The sequence below is a fragment of the Alligator mississippiensis genome, chromosome 1 (genome assembly GCF_030867095.1).
Source record: "Alligator mississippiensis isolate rAllMis1 chromosome 1, rAllMis1, whole genome shotgun sequence".
NCBI lineage: Eukaryota > Metazoa > Chordata > Crocodylia > Alligatoridae > Alligator > Alligator mississippiensis.
Window position 1 is genome coordinate 88,090,371 of NC_081824.1, and position 13,021 is coordinate 88,103,391.

The 13,021-nt window shown below is 45.0% G+C and overlaps 1 long non-coding RNA gene across 1 annotated transcript in view; it reads right to left on the minus strand.

Moving 5' to 3' along the window:
* Positions 1 to 5,894: 5,894 nt before the first annotated feature.
* The window catches only part of LOC132252112 (uncharacterized), a 116,567-nt gene continuing 109,440 nt past the window's right edge, over positions 5,895 to 13,021 (minus strand). The window contains exon 3 of the long non-coding RNA XR_009463880.1: positions 5,895 to 6,005. This is a non-coding gene — a long non-coding RNA (uncharacterized LOC132252112). The remainder of the gene's footprint in view (positions 6,006 to 13,021) is intronic.

A 13,021-nucleotide genomic window follows, 5' to 3' on the forward strand; every position in this document is an offset into this window, starting at 1 on the left:
GTCTAGTCTGCATTTCTTTAGCTTGTTTATGAGAAAGTCATTAGAAAGCGTCAAAAGGCTTGCTAAAGCTGAGGTATATGACATCCATTGCTCTCCCCAGATCCACAGAGACAGACACTATATCATAAAGGGAAATCAGATTGGTCAGGCATGATTTGCTCTTGGTGAATCCATGACGGCTGTTCCTGATCACCTTGTTTTTGTCCAGATGGTTCACAATGATTCCTTGAGGGACCTGCTCTATGATCTTTCTAGGTAACAGGGTCAGGCTTACTGGTATGTAATTCCCCAGACCCTCCTTCTTCCCCTTTTTAAAGATGGACATTATATTTGTTCTTTTCCACTTATCCAGGAGTTCACATAATCTCCATGAGTTCTTAGGGAGGATAGCCAATGGCTCTGGAATTAACTGTTGTTGCCAAGGTAGCAATGGTCCTTGCTACCATAATGAGCTGGGCTGTAGTCCCAGTCCTGGCTGGGGTGTAGGTCTGCTTTCTGGAGTGATGTCATGAACCTCTCTTTCCCTCCCTGGAGTGTTGGGGGAGGCACCAGAACACTTTGGAATACATAAAACACAACTAGTGCTACAAATATCATGTCTGTCTATAGACTTAAGCTTCCAGAACAATAATAGGAACAAATATTTGGTCTGAAAAGAAGAGAAACATTGATAGACATGCAGTTTACACGGTATTTTGGTAGGATGTGAAGATACCTGCATAACTACACCATAAGTTTAGGAATACCCTACAGATAACTGTTACCAGATTTGCCCATTACTTTGGGGTGCGCTCATTTATTAGGGATATGTTTCTAGGGTCTTGGTAATTCTGCAATGTGCTGCTTGTGTTACTTGTGTTTCTATACAGAGCTGTATATCTTCCTTCCGCAAATCCTCACCCCCAATGGAGCTATCTTGCAGGACTCAGTTTCAATGGGGCTGGGTTCCTCCAGTCCCCAAATCAGTCACACACACAAACACACACAGATTAATGTGACACGCCTGACCCGGCTGGGTTGATCGGCATGGACAGGCTGACACCCTCATATTCCAAGAATCAGTTCATCAGAGCAACAATAAACTACAGTCAGACACAAGCACACGGGTAAACAGAATCCCTCTGAATCCGGCTGGGTGTCCAGCTGACACCCTCATGGGCCAGCATTCAGTTCATAAGGGCACGTCTGAGTCAAACTGGGTCAATCAGCCTGTACAAGCTGATCCCCTTATGTGTTTCAAACTCAGCACATCCCAATCTTTGGCCTCTTGATGAGCAGACCCCACAGTATTTTTGGGCTTCACAGGGATCTTTAGCTTAGGTAAAAGAAGCGTTGCTGGAGAGCACGGAAGGAAAGAGAACCAGAGAAGGAAAAATATACCCAGTTACTACCAGTTTGACTATAAAAGTTATTTATTGCTAAGCATATGTAATATATAATGGTACTAGTAGCAATAGACATGCAAAAGAAAAAACAAACACAAACAATTACAACACTACCCTGGTTTCACTAAGTATTTGGGGAAACTTAGCTCAAGCTTAACTAATACAGTTCAGGTTCAGAAATTTATGCCTAGAAAGAAAAGAGAGAGAGAGAGTGCTGGGATCTCACCAGTCCAAGGTACTCAAGTCTCAAAGCTGACAGGTAAAATTCCTAGCACAGTCCTTGAAGGGAAATGATCTGTTCTTCCAGTGTCCCAAGAACAACAGGGGAGTGTCAGCACATGAGTTTTCTTCTTGAAGCACACACACTGCTGCTTTTTTACAGATTTTTATACCCTCAGTTCAGCTGCTTTGAAGCATTCCCAATAGTGTAAATCATTGTCTTTTCTCTTGACAGGGGGTTATCTGGTTTGGAACATCTCAACGAACTGATTGATAATCAAGAAACACATAAGGTTAGGGAGTAACCAGGTACTTGGGAGCCAGCTTGAAATTCCTATGGATAGCAGATATACTGATGGGATATCTCATGGTTTCTTCAGAAACAATAGATAGCTTGCAGCATCAGGATTTTGGATTTTCACTTGTTGTGCACAAGCCTCAGCTTAGCATAACTTTTCCAGATCTTACTATCATCTTTTAACAGACTTAAGACAATTATTGGGGTGCTCATAACCTTTTGTGGAGAGGACTTCCACCAGTTGTCTCAGGAAAAGTATGGCAACACCTGTGATTAGGGCTCCAATGGGCTGGACGCTGTGATGAACCCTTAACCATTGTTCAAATGTTGCCCATACCCATTCTGAATCGGTCTCTTGCCACAGCATTCCCTAACCCAGCAACCGAGTTTTAGTCAATCAAGTTTAAATAGGTCTCCCATAGTGGGACCAGGGAATGTATGGCCCGAGATGCCTATTAAACTTAGAGGTGTGTGTGTGTCTGGGGGGGGGGGCGGAAAGTCCTTTGTAAACCCAGATTAGAACTGGTCTGATAAATGCTGAGCTGGGTGTGTGTGAACATGGGTTGATTAGCATTTGGAGCACAGATTCCCCATCATGCAGTGCTCCCCTGCTTCTCTGGTCTCAGAATTCACTACGGTCTCTGCTTCAGGCTTTCTGTTCTCCATCTCTCATGTAAATGAATGGTCATCTGGTTCCATCTTGGATGCAAATGAGACCTAGGACAGTTGTTTCACCCTTGTCACCCTTATCTGGAGGGTCTTAGGTGTGTCTCTCACTGCATCTTAATCAGTTTCATTTATGTAGAGGAGGGGAGGGAGGGGGGAATTCTTTGTGAGTCAGACAGACTGCGTCCTGTGCCAGAGTTGCCCGAGAACACAGAGCTGAGACATAGCATAACTCTAACCAACCATATCCTTTATTCATGATCAACCATTGAATAATTAAGTAGGCCCCTGAAAAGAGTCTGCTCAATGTTTCTCTTAGACCTTTAGATAGCCCACTGAGGCCCAACTTTGCCTCAATTCCTGTTCTGGTTTTAGCCCAGACTAGTCCCCTGTTCCCTGACTGTGATGTGAATTTTCAACCGACACCTTCAGCTTTTTGGAATTTGATCTGGCCCAGGCCCCTGATGGCAACTGGACTCTGACCACTGCTGTAGACTGTCTACACTAGTGATTTCCAAAGGGTGTACTGTAGGAGTGGCAGAAGGGTGCCACAACAAATTATACTTTACCAGTATCATATCTGGTCCATGAAGCCAACTTAACACTGCCACTGCTTCCCTGCTGCCAAATTTCCAAGCTCCACATGGCAAGATCAGGCCCCAGCTGTTTCATCTTTGTGAAATGGGATCAGGACCATGGACTAGATCTAGTCCACAGACCAACCCACTACCTCTCATCTGGGCCACAGGGCCAAAAGGATGGGCACCATTGTGTAAGTCATACATACACATACACATACATGACTAAGGCATATATATACATATGCACAGCTTTTTGGGTGTAAGAGTGAAGTGGGTCACCAAATTTAAACCAGAAGAAAAGTGTGATCCAGGCATCAAAAGTTTGGGAAACACTGGACTACACGTTATTTGTGATACTGCGTACTAGAATGTAATGAGACTGTAACCCTGGACATAGCCAGTCCCAATCAAGAAATCAGAGCAAGTCATGCCCTGAACAAGCATCAGTTGCAGCAAGCCCAGAGCAGCACTGTGGTCCCAGCTGGGCTGAAGGAATCAGGACAGCCAATCCTCTGAAGCTGCAACAAACCTGATCAGCTCTGGCCTTTAAAACCCAGGCCCAGTCTGCAGTTTCCTTGTCTGGGCAAAGGCAATAGTTCTTGCTCTTGACCTTCTGTGTACTTCCTTGCTGGTTTTCTGGGTTTGACACCTGGCTCTGACTCTGGCTTTCAATCCTAGTAGGACTCTCCCCTGATTCCTGTTCTCTGGTCTTGATTTTGGCTAAATCTTTGGCACTGGCTTTTAGCTCCTGACCCCAGTTAACCCTTGGCTTACCCAGTCTTCAGCTTTAGCTTCTGATCCTGGTCTGTCCTATCTTTGGCTACAGCTTCCGAATCTAGCTTGGATGCCAAACCTCTCCAGACCCTAGGTCCCTGGGAACTGATCTGGATTGCACCCAAGCTTCAGGTATCTAACCACTAGGCAAGATTACCCATTCCCCAGGACATACTTTATGCCAAGTGATACTGGCAAAAGCCATATTATTTAGTTCACTGGCACTCAACATTTTGGCCCTGCAGGTCAGATGAGTGGAGTGGGGCCAGTTCATGGGCTGGGTCAAGCTGCATCCTCCCTGTCCCAAGTGCCAGGAGCACTCCCTGGGGCTCATCACTGTCTCTGTGCCCAGAATTGCACTCTAAGGGCCTCCCCCCAGGACTGGACCTGGGGGCCTGGCAATGCCCTCTCCCACCCTTGCACACTAGGATTGGTTCCTGGGGCCTAAGAACTGTTCCTTCCCACACAAATTTGCTGTGATTGGGTCCTGGGGGGCCTGGTTCTGCCCCCACCCAGCCCTCTGCACTGGGATCGAGTGTCCAATTTATCATGCAGGACCCAGGGGCTGGAAATTTTGGTATTTCCTATGGGTGCAGACATTTGTTGGTGGGGGAGTGATGCTACTGCTTTCCCCCTATCAAATGTCTGGACCCACGGGGGCTGGATGATGTGTGTCTACAGGACAGATCTTGCTGTTGAGCTGGAGGTTGAGATATAGTAGCATAATATCCTTTGTTGTGCAGTTAAATCAATATATATTTTAGGCAACATATTCATTCATGCTCATATTTGTGTCTCAGCAACAATGCCAAGTAGGTCTTCTAGGTCAGAGAAGAGGTATAGGACACCCTTTGCACTGGGCCATGGAGTTCATAGATTCATAGATTCATAGATGTTAGGGTCGGAAGGGACCTCAATAGATCATCGAGTCCGACCCCCTGCATAAGCAGGAAAGAGTGCTGGGTCTAGATGACCCCAGCTAGATGTCTATCTAACCTCCTCTTGAAGACCCCCAGGGTAGGGGAGAGCACCACCTCCCTTGGGAGCCCATTCCAGACCTTGGCCACTCAACCTGTGAAGAAGTTCTTCCTAATGTCTAGTCTAAATCTGCTCTCTGCTAGCTTCTGGCCATTGTTTCTTGTAACCCCTGGGGGCGCCTTGGTGAATAAATACTCACCAATTCCCTTCTGTGCCCCCGTGATGAACTTATAGGCAGCCACAAGGTCGCCTCTCAACCTTCTCTTGCGGAGGCTGAAAAGGTCCAGTTTCTCTAGTCTCTCCTCGTAGGGCTTGGTCTGCAGGCCCTTGACCATACGAGTTGCCCTTCTCTGGACCCTCTCCAGGTTATCCGCATCCTTTTTGAAGTGTGGCACCCAGAATTGCACGCAGTACTCCAACTGCGGTCTGACCAGCGCCCTATAGAGGGGAAGTATCACCTCCTTGGACCTATTCGTCATGCAATGTTGTTACAGAGTTGCTCTAAGTACCCAACTTCGGCTTTAATCCTACTCTCCAACTCACTGGGTTGTGGAAAGCTACTGCAGGGCAGGGGTCAAAACTATTTATCTCTTGCAATTCCATCCCTTGCCTTTAATTTTTCCTCCCCCAAAGTCTTCATGACAGGGATGCAGAGATGCAGAAGAATAGATCTATGACCACAGTAAAATGAGTGTAACCCTCTGGAGATCAGTTTAGTCTTCCTGAATCCTCACATTGCTTTATGTACCTATAAGTATCATTCCACAGCCAGTTAAAAAATAAAAACCTGAGTATTAATAAAAGTATTCATTTGTCTTTATGTGGCATTCAAATAGTTCTATATTTAGAACCTGTGCATTTGCAGAAATAATATTTAATCGTTTCATTTAGATTAAATTACCCTTTTAGTGAGCATCATTAGAAACAACAGAATAACATTTTCGGTATGAACAAAAAGAGTGTATTTATTATTACAAATGGTTAACTGAGACAAACAGTAAAGTGAGCAACTACAATAATAACATCCTGTGCAAAATATGACTTTACTTGTGGAATATACAAATCTCTTATGAAAAGGTTATTTGCAGATGAAGTTCTGTGTTCCTAGGAAAGAAAGGAAATAAGTGACATGGTTAATGAGTAAAAGCAGGCCTTTTGACAAATCACACAGATATTCACACCAAATGAGCTGCACTGTGCCACAAGGCTGGTTGGAGTCTTGTGAGGGTTATGTTTCCTTGATAGCTGTTAAACATGGGCCAATGACTGAACATGAGGTACTAACATGCACGCTCTACTGAACCCAGGAAATTGTAAAACTGGTTGATTTGGAATTAAAGTTGCAATGTGTTAAACAAAAAATGTCAAGAACATGACACACAGTGTGATATTCTCTTCATTCCAATTTCCCCTAAGACTGAAAGAAAGCAAAAGGTGTGGAAATAAAAGTGAACTTACTGTTTAAACAGAAGCTAACACAATAAATGTGTTAGTCCAGGTCATTCTAGGATATATTCTCTTTGAGGCTGAAGATGATCTAGCAATGTGCCTTGAGAATTTTGGCACTGACTCCAATAGGATCAAAGTTAAGCCCTCAGTTCTTTCATACTTATTATCCACTTATAATTCCAAAGCTACAGTGGACACATTTGCTAGTTTCAGTGGCTCAGGAAGAAACCAAATTAGGTGACTTAATAGTTTGTTTACTTCCTGATGTTCTTTTTTCTAATACTATTGGGTAATTACAAAAAACTAAAACTTACAGTTTTGAGGCAATGCACAAAATGGTACATAAAAGCTTTTTTGCTCATCTGTAGCAAATAGTTAACTAACAAATATAATTCCTAAGAATGTTTGTTCTCTGTGCCAAGTATTGATTCTAGAGAAGTCAGTGGGAATTTTGCCATTTACTTCCTTAAGCTTAGACCAGTGATTCTCAATCAGGGTGCCACAGCACCCTGGGATGCCTTGAAATCCTTTCAAGGGTGCCACACAACATTAGCACTGGTAAGTTTACAAACATGATTTACAAGATAAACACAGAGGTTGCTTGCAGACATTAAAAAAAAAAAAGATAAAGCGGTGCTTTACTTTAAATTTGGCATGCTCCTACACTGAGCCCAGCATTTGCCCAGAAGAGGCATTGTGTTAGTTGGACCTGGCTCGCCCAATATCTGTATAGATTAGGTGCTTTAGTGGGGCTTTTTTGGCACTTCTATTTACTAGCTGATTGAATCAGCTATTAAGTTAAAACACCAAAAAGCCATGCTGAAGTGTCCAAACTATACAGACACTGCAGAGTAGGGCTGTGTGAAGCTTTGGTAGCCGATTCAATTTGTTGGGGATTCAGTCTGATTTGACAGTCGAATCTTCAAATCTGAATTGAATTGGGAGACCAGTTAAAAGGTCTGAAATTAATCAGAAGCCTCCAAATTGATTTGGAAAGATTTGGCGCCACTTTGGAGATTCGGCCATAGACCAAACAGGCAGCAGTCCTCACTACACTGGACACAGCTGCCTCCAGCTGTTAAGCCTGTTGTGGGTGGAGGGGGTAGGGAAGGGGCATTGGGGGTGCAGATCAATGCCCCCCCAGTGAGGAAGGGATTGGGGCTGGAGCTGGGACAAGCTGCCCAGCCAGGGTGGGTGGGTGCAGGATTTGGGGAGGGGGAACCCTGCTACTGTGTGCCCCCACACTGGGAGGGCATGGGAGTGGGCATGTGCCCCCGGATCTGTGCGGGGCAGGCTGGGCCAGGCTCCACTCCAGACGAGCAGCGGAAGGCACTGGGAGCCGGGATCTATGCCCTCTCATCACTTACCCAGGATCCCTGCACCTCCTGAACAAGTTGCGGCTTTGCTCGCGGTGGAAGAGCAGTGGCAGAGCATGATGGTGGGTGTGTGCACCCAGATCGGGGAGGGGCTGCCAGCAGGAGCTATGGGGAATTTTAGGGTGGCTCTAGCCTCTGCATAGCCCCTGAGTCCACTGTGCTCTATGGGGCGGGCAAAGCCAGGGCTGTGCTCCAGGCCGCTCTCTGGGCTACGCACCAGGCTGCAGCTAGAGCTAGATGCCTGGAGCGGAGCTCTGGCTCCACCAGCCCCATGGAGTGCAGCCTGGCAGTGGGTGGGTGGGGCTAGCCTCCCAGAGTGCAGCCTGGCCCAGCCTGGTCCATGCAGATCTGGGGACACCTGCCCACTCCCATGCCCTGCATGATTGGCAGAGCATGGTAGCATGCAGTGGCAGGAGCTCCCCTCCCTGAGTCCCATGCTTCCCCCACCCTGGCTGGACAGCTGTGTCCAGCGTGGTGAGCACTGCTGCCTGTTTAGTCTATGGCTGAATCTCTGAAGCGGCGCTGAATCATCGGATCCAATTTGGCTGAATCGAATCAGGACAGTGATTCAATACACCAAATTGAATCACTGTCCCTCCAAATTGGCTGAATCCAAATCCAAAGTGAATACTTGCCGCTTCGCACAGGCCTACTGCAGAGCCAGGTCTGAGTAATGCACTTCTTCCAGTGAAGCACACTTTTTTATTTTAAAAGTCTGCGAGCAGTCAGAGATTTCAAATAGAAATTCATAGTTATGGTCTAAGTTCTTCACAGTGGAAAACTGCTCTATTTTTGTGTAGTTCAAAAAGAAAAGAAAAGAAAAGGGAAAATTAAGACCTGGCATTTTCCATGGAGTGCCTTATGTCTATCCAGAGATGCCTTGAGTCTCAAAAGGTTGAGAACTACTGGGTTAGACTACAGCTCTTATTTACAAAGTAGAACAAGAGATTGAACAGCCATTTTAGATTTTCCAGTTTAAGAGATTTTTTTTTGTTTGTTTCTTTGCCCTTTCTCTACAATGTGGTATAACAGAGGACAGACGTTTGTAGTACCATTGTTGTCAATGCTTTGATGATCCAGAGGTAGACATCAGAGTTCCTTTAGTCAAATCTGGCCTTACACCTATACAAGCTCAAGCTGGTCTAATAAAATATATTGCTTCACTTCATGAATCAAGTTTGTTGTAGAAAGAAATTGTCCTCCAAGAATCTAAGGGAGGGGCAAGTGATAGTAAAAAATGAAAAATATGCTAAGTGAAAACTATGCGTGTGTATGTGTGAGAGAGAGAGAGGGAGAAAGAGAAAGTATTTAGCACCTTATTTATATAATTAGGATAGTTCCAAGATATTTATTATCAAACCAAATTTATTGCCCCTGTTGTGTCATATATTTATAAGTACAGTACATCCTGTCTAACATTTCTATTGCTATGTATCAGCAGCTGCTAGGCAACTGTTAAGCAACATAAATATGTAATAGCTGAAGTTATTTGCATAATGACATGTGAACATTTAAACTTTTGATATATTCTTTTTTTTTTTTTTTTAAGTGTGAATGAGTACAACATTGCACCAAAAATACAATTTTGCTCTTTGGATCCTATGACAAATTTTGAAAGGTTTCAGAAACTACTAAGTTTGCCCTATGGCACTACTTTCCTTTTCATCCAATGAGTAAAGTGTATGGGCTAGAAGCTATCACAAAACAGTGAGAGAATCAATGTTTAATTTGTCTTTGTTGGAACAAAGACCCAAATAGACATCGAAACCAGACCTGAATACTTCACTCAGTGCACAGACTTCAGTTACTGTAATGTGGCATCAGGACTACACATAGTAGAAGCATTATGGATTGGGTAAAATCATTATAGTTCAAAAATAAATAAAGCAGGCATATTATGTATTTCTCGTGACCCAGAAGAGGAGGAAATAAAAATACTCTAAAAAAAGAAGACTGATAGTAAACAATGAGAGAAATGAGCTACCTAAATATAATGTGACCCAATAACTTGAAGAAATAAATTAATCTGAATTTTGCAGGAATTTTGCAGATATGTTTAAAGGACTATAATGTGAAAAAGTCAGCTAAAAAGAGTGTAATGCAATCTCCTTTGCTTTATAACTGAGAGTGAAGTGAGTCCTAAGGATACTGAATTTCAGCAGAACAAATTTGGAGGTATGCGGGAAATGATGGGTGAAATTGAATGAGTTTGAGTAATGGAGAGAAATTTAAAGTGTTTAAAGATAACTTTCTGTATGCCCAGAGATTATGCATGCCATCTAGCAATAAATATAGTGAGGTGATTTTTCTTTCTTTTTAAATCCAATATAAATGAGCAGGGAAATAGAAATAGCCAACAGTAAGAGAGGTGCATGCAACATATTAAAGGTAGAGGAAGCTGCTTTGCAAATTGGCAATAAAAGGCAAGGCAAACATGGACCCAGACATAAAAAACTTTTGCTTGATTAACTTGGATAAATAATGTGTGTGTATATGCTATTACATATGCAAACAAATACATACACTTTGGTTAGTTTTTAAAGTGCAAATCTACCCTGCTTCTACTTGACTTCAGACTAACATGGCTAACCACCACTCTTAGATAATGTCTCTTCTAGTCCAAACCCAGTAGGCTAATTCTGTTTGCCATTATATTGCAAAGTCCACTGCATTAGATTTAACAGCTGTTCCTTTTTCCTTCATCTTGGTCTTCCTTCATCTTCTTATTTTAATGTAATCTTATTTTGCCATAACTGAGAAATGAATAGTAAAACATTGGACTGGACACCTTCCAATGGATGCAACCACACATTGGACTTATGATATCAACCATTTCAGGAAGAAAGCTAGCAGCAAAATTTTCAACAAAAGCCAGTACCACAACAACTGTTTTCCTCAGAAACAGTCTGTCTATGCAGTCTCAGACCTGACAGCAAAATAGTAGTCAAAGGTGGAGTTATAGTCATCCTCAACCATCAAGACTATCAAGAGACCACTTTCTGACACCAAATACTGACCAGCTTCAGGAAAAAAACCAACAACAACAACAACAAAAAACTACTTCCACTTATCCCCAACTCTTTTACCCCAAGAACTTTTTACATGATCCTGAATATTCACATACAAGGTAATCCTGGAAGACACCTCATATGCAGCAGTGGTACCCTCAATGAAGAGATATCAGGATTAATAGAAACTATCCTAAAACAACTTCTCACCCAAAGATAGAGTTTTCTACAAGACACAATTGACTCTCTCAAAAGAATCTGGTCTGTCAGCCACCTCCTGGTGAAAAAGCCATACTTACAACTCTGGCTTCTTTATTTTCCATTCCATCCAGGGAGAGCACACACCAACTGTTGAAACTTCCTTAGCCTGACGAAGGGTTTTTGAACCCGAAAGCTTGCTTAATAACAATTCTCCAACTATTTGGGTTGGTCTAATAAAAGATATCAAATTCACCCAAGGAACCTTGTCTGCCTATGTTATTAGACCAACACGGCTACAACCTACACCCCTGCATACTTACAACCATTAATGTCACCAACCTGGACACTAATATCCAACATCATGTAGATACAGCTGCCTGCCTAACCTACCTCCAAGAGCTTGGAGTACACTCACTTGCAACACCATTTGGAAAAATGATTCACTTTATCCTCACTCACTACAACATTACTGTACCAGGGGAGCCGGGGTTATAGGAGAACCCCAGGCTGAAGCAAAAGAAAGCCCCCACTTACCTCCTGCAGGATCCGAAAGGCGCGCGGCAAAACCACTCACGCGGTTTGTTAGCTGTGCTCATATTCAGCTGAGGCCGGGTGACATCAGCTGGAGACGCCACCCAGTGGAGACAAAAGGCTGCCCCGAGGGCGCAGAAGGAGGGCGGGTGAGCGGAGGCTCAGCGAGGAAGCCCACACCCCAAAGGGCACAGCCACTGCGCCGACAGTGAAGCCAGCAGCAGAGCCTGTGGAGGCGCTGGCAGTAGAGCCGGCAGAGGAGCTGGCAGAGGCACCAGCAGCAGCGCTGGCAGAGGAGCTGGCAGCTGCACCGGCAGAGGAGCCGGCAGAAGCATCGGTAGTGAGGCCAACGGAGGCAGAGGCAGCGAAGCCAGTTACAGAACCGATGAAGGCATCGATGGGCAAGCCAGAGGCGGCACCAACTGGCGAGCCGACAGGGAAGCCCTGGAGAGGAGGTAACAAGGGCGGGGCCGACTGGATCCCCAACGGGGATCGCCACGGGCTGCGGCAGAAGACCCCAAGCAGGGACAGAATAAACGGCGGACGGGCCCCACTACATCCCAAGGATAATTGGCTGGGACTCCATACTCAAGTGGGGCAAGCAATTGGGGCTGGGGCACCTAGGCACAGGGGAACCACGGGGCCTATAGGTAAAGGGCACTCTTCGTGGCCTCCTGGCCCACTGGCTGCATTGCTTCGGCTGTCACGGTGGTGGGGATTACACGCTGCGTCACAGGGTGGTTGGGATAGGGCACTAGGGATACAGGTTAGTCGGATTTAGGTCAGAGGGCCTCAAAGTCTTCATGTCGAGCCGTGACCTGGGGACACTGAGACTCGTGGCTGGAGGGCCACGGGAAGAAGCCGGGTGGAGCCAGGGATGCCAAAGGGCCAGAAGACCTGAGACCCAAGGTGGCGAGTGACCGGGGTGTAGGGGAGGTTGGAGCCCCATGAGTGCCTGGCGAGAGGTGTGATGACCCTGGAGGCTGCCTCGAAGGGGAACCCTTCCACTGAGGTACCACTCAAAGTTGTGGCAGACGAGTTAAGGGGATCCCCTGATGTCAGCCGGGGTAGTCTTTGTGGTCCACCCGCAAGCCCAGGACAGGCTCGATCGATAGTCCGGGCTAAGGCCTCATGAGAGTGCCTGGTAGAGCAGAGGTGGGTACAATTACTTTCAACAATCAACACTTCCTCCAAACCATGAGCACAGCTGTAGGCACAAAGATGAACTCTCAATATGCCAGCATCTTCACAGGCCACTTGGAGGAGGAATTTCTAGAAAACTGCATCATGAAACCTGCACTATACCTTCATCACACCTGCACTATACTTGCTTTACATAGATTATATTCTCATCAATTGAACTGGACACCTGGTCTCACTTATTGACTTCCACCACAGATTTAATAACTATTACCCCTTCAATCAAACTTTCTCTGGAATACTCATACACTAAAATCAATTCAACACCATGTCCCACATGAAAAAGAAAACAAAAGAACACATATCACAATACATATATTCACAAGACCAGCAATCATCTCAAGCACACCAGAGA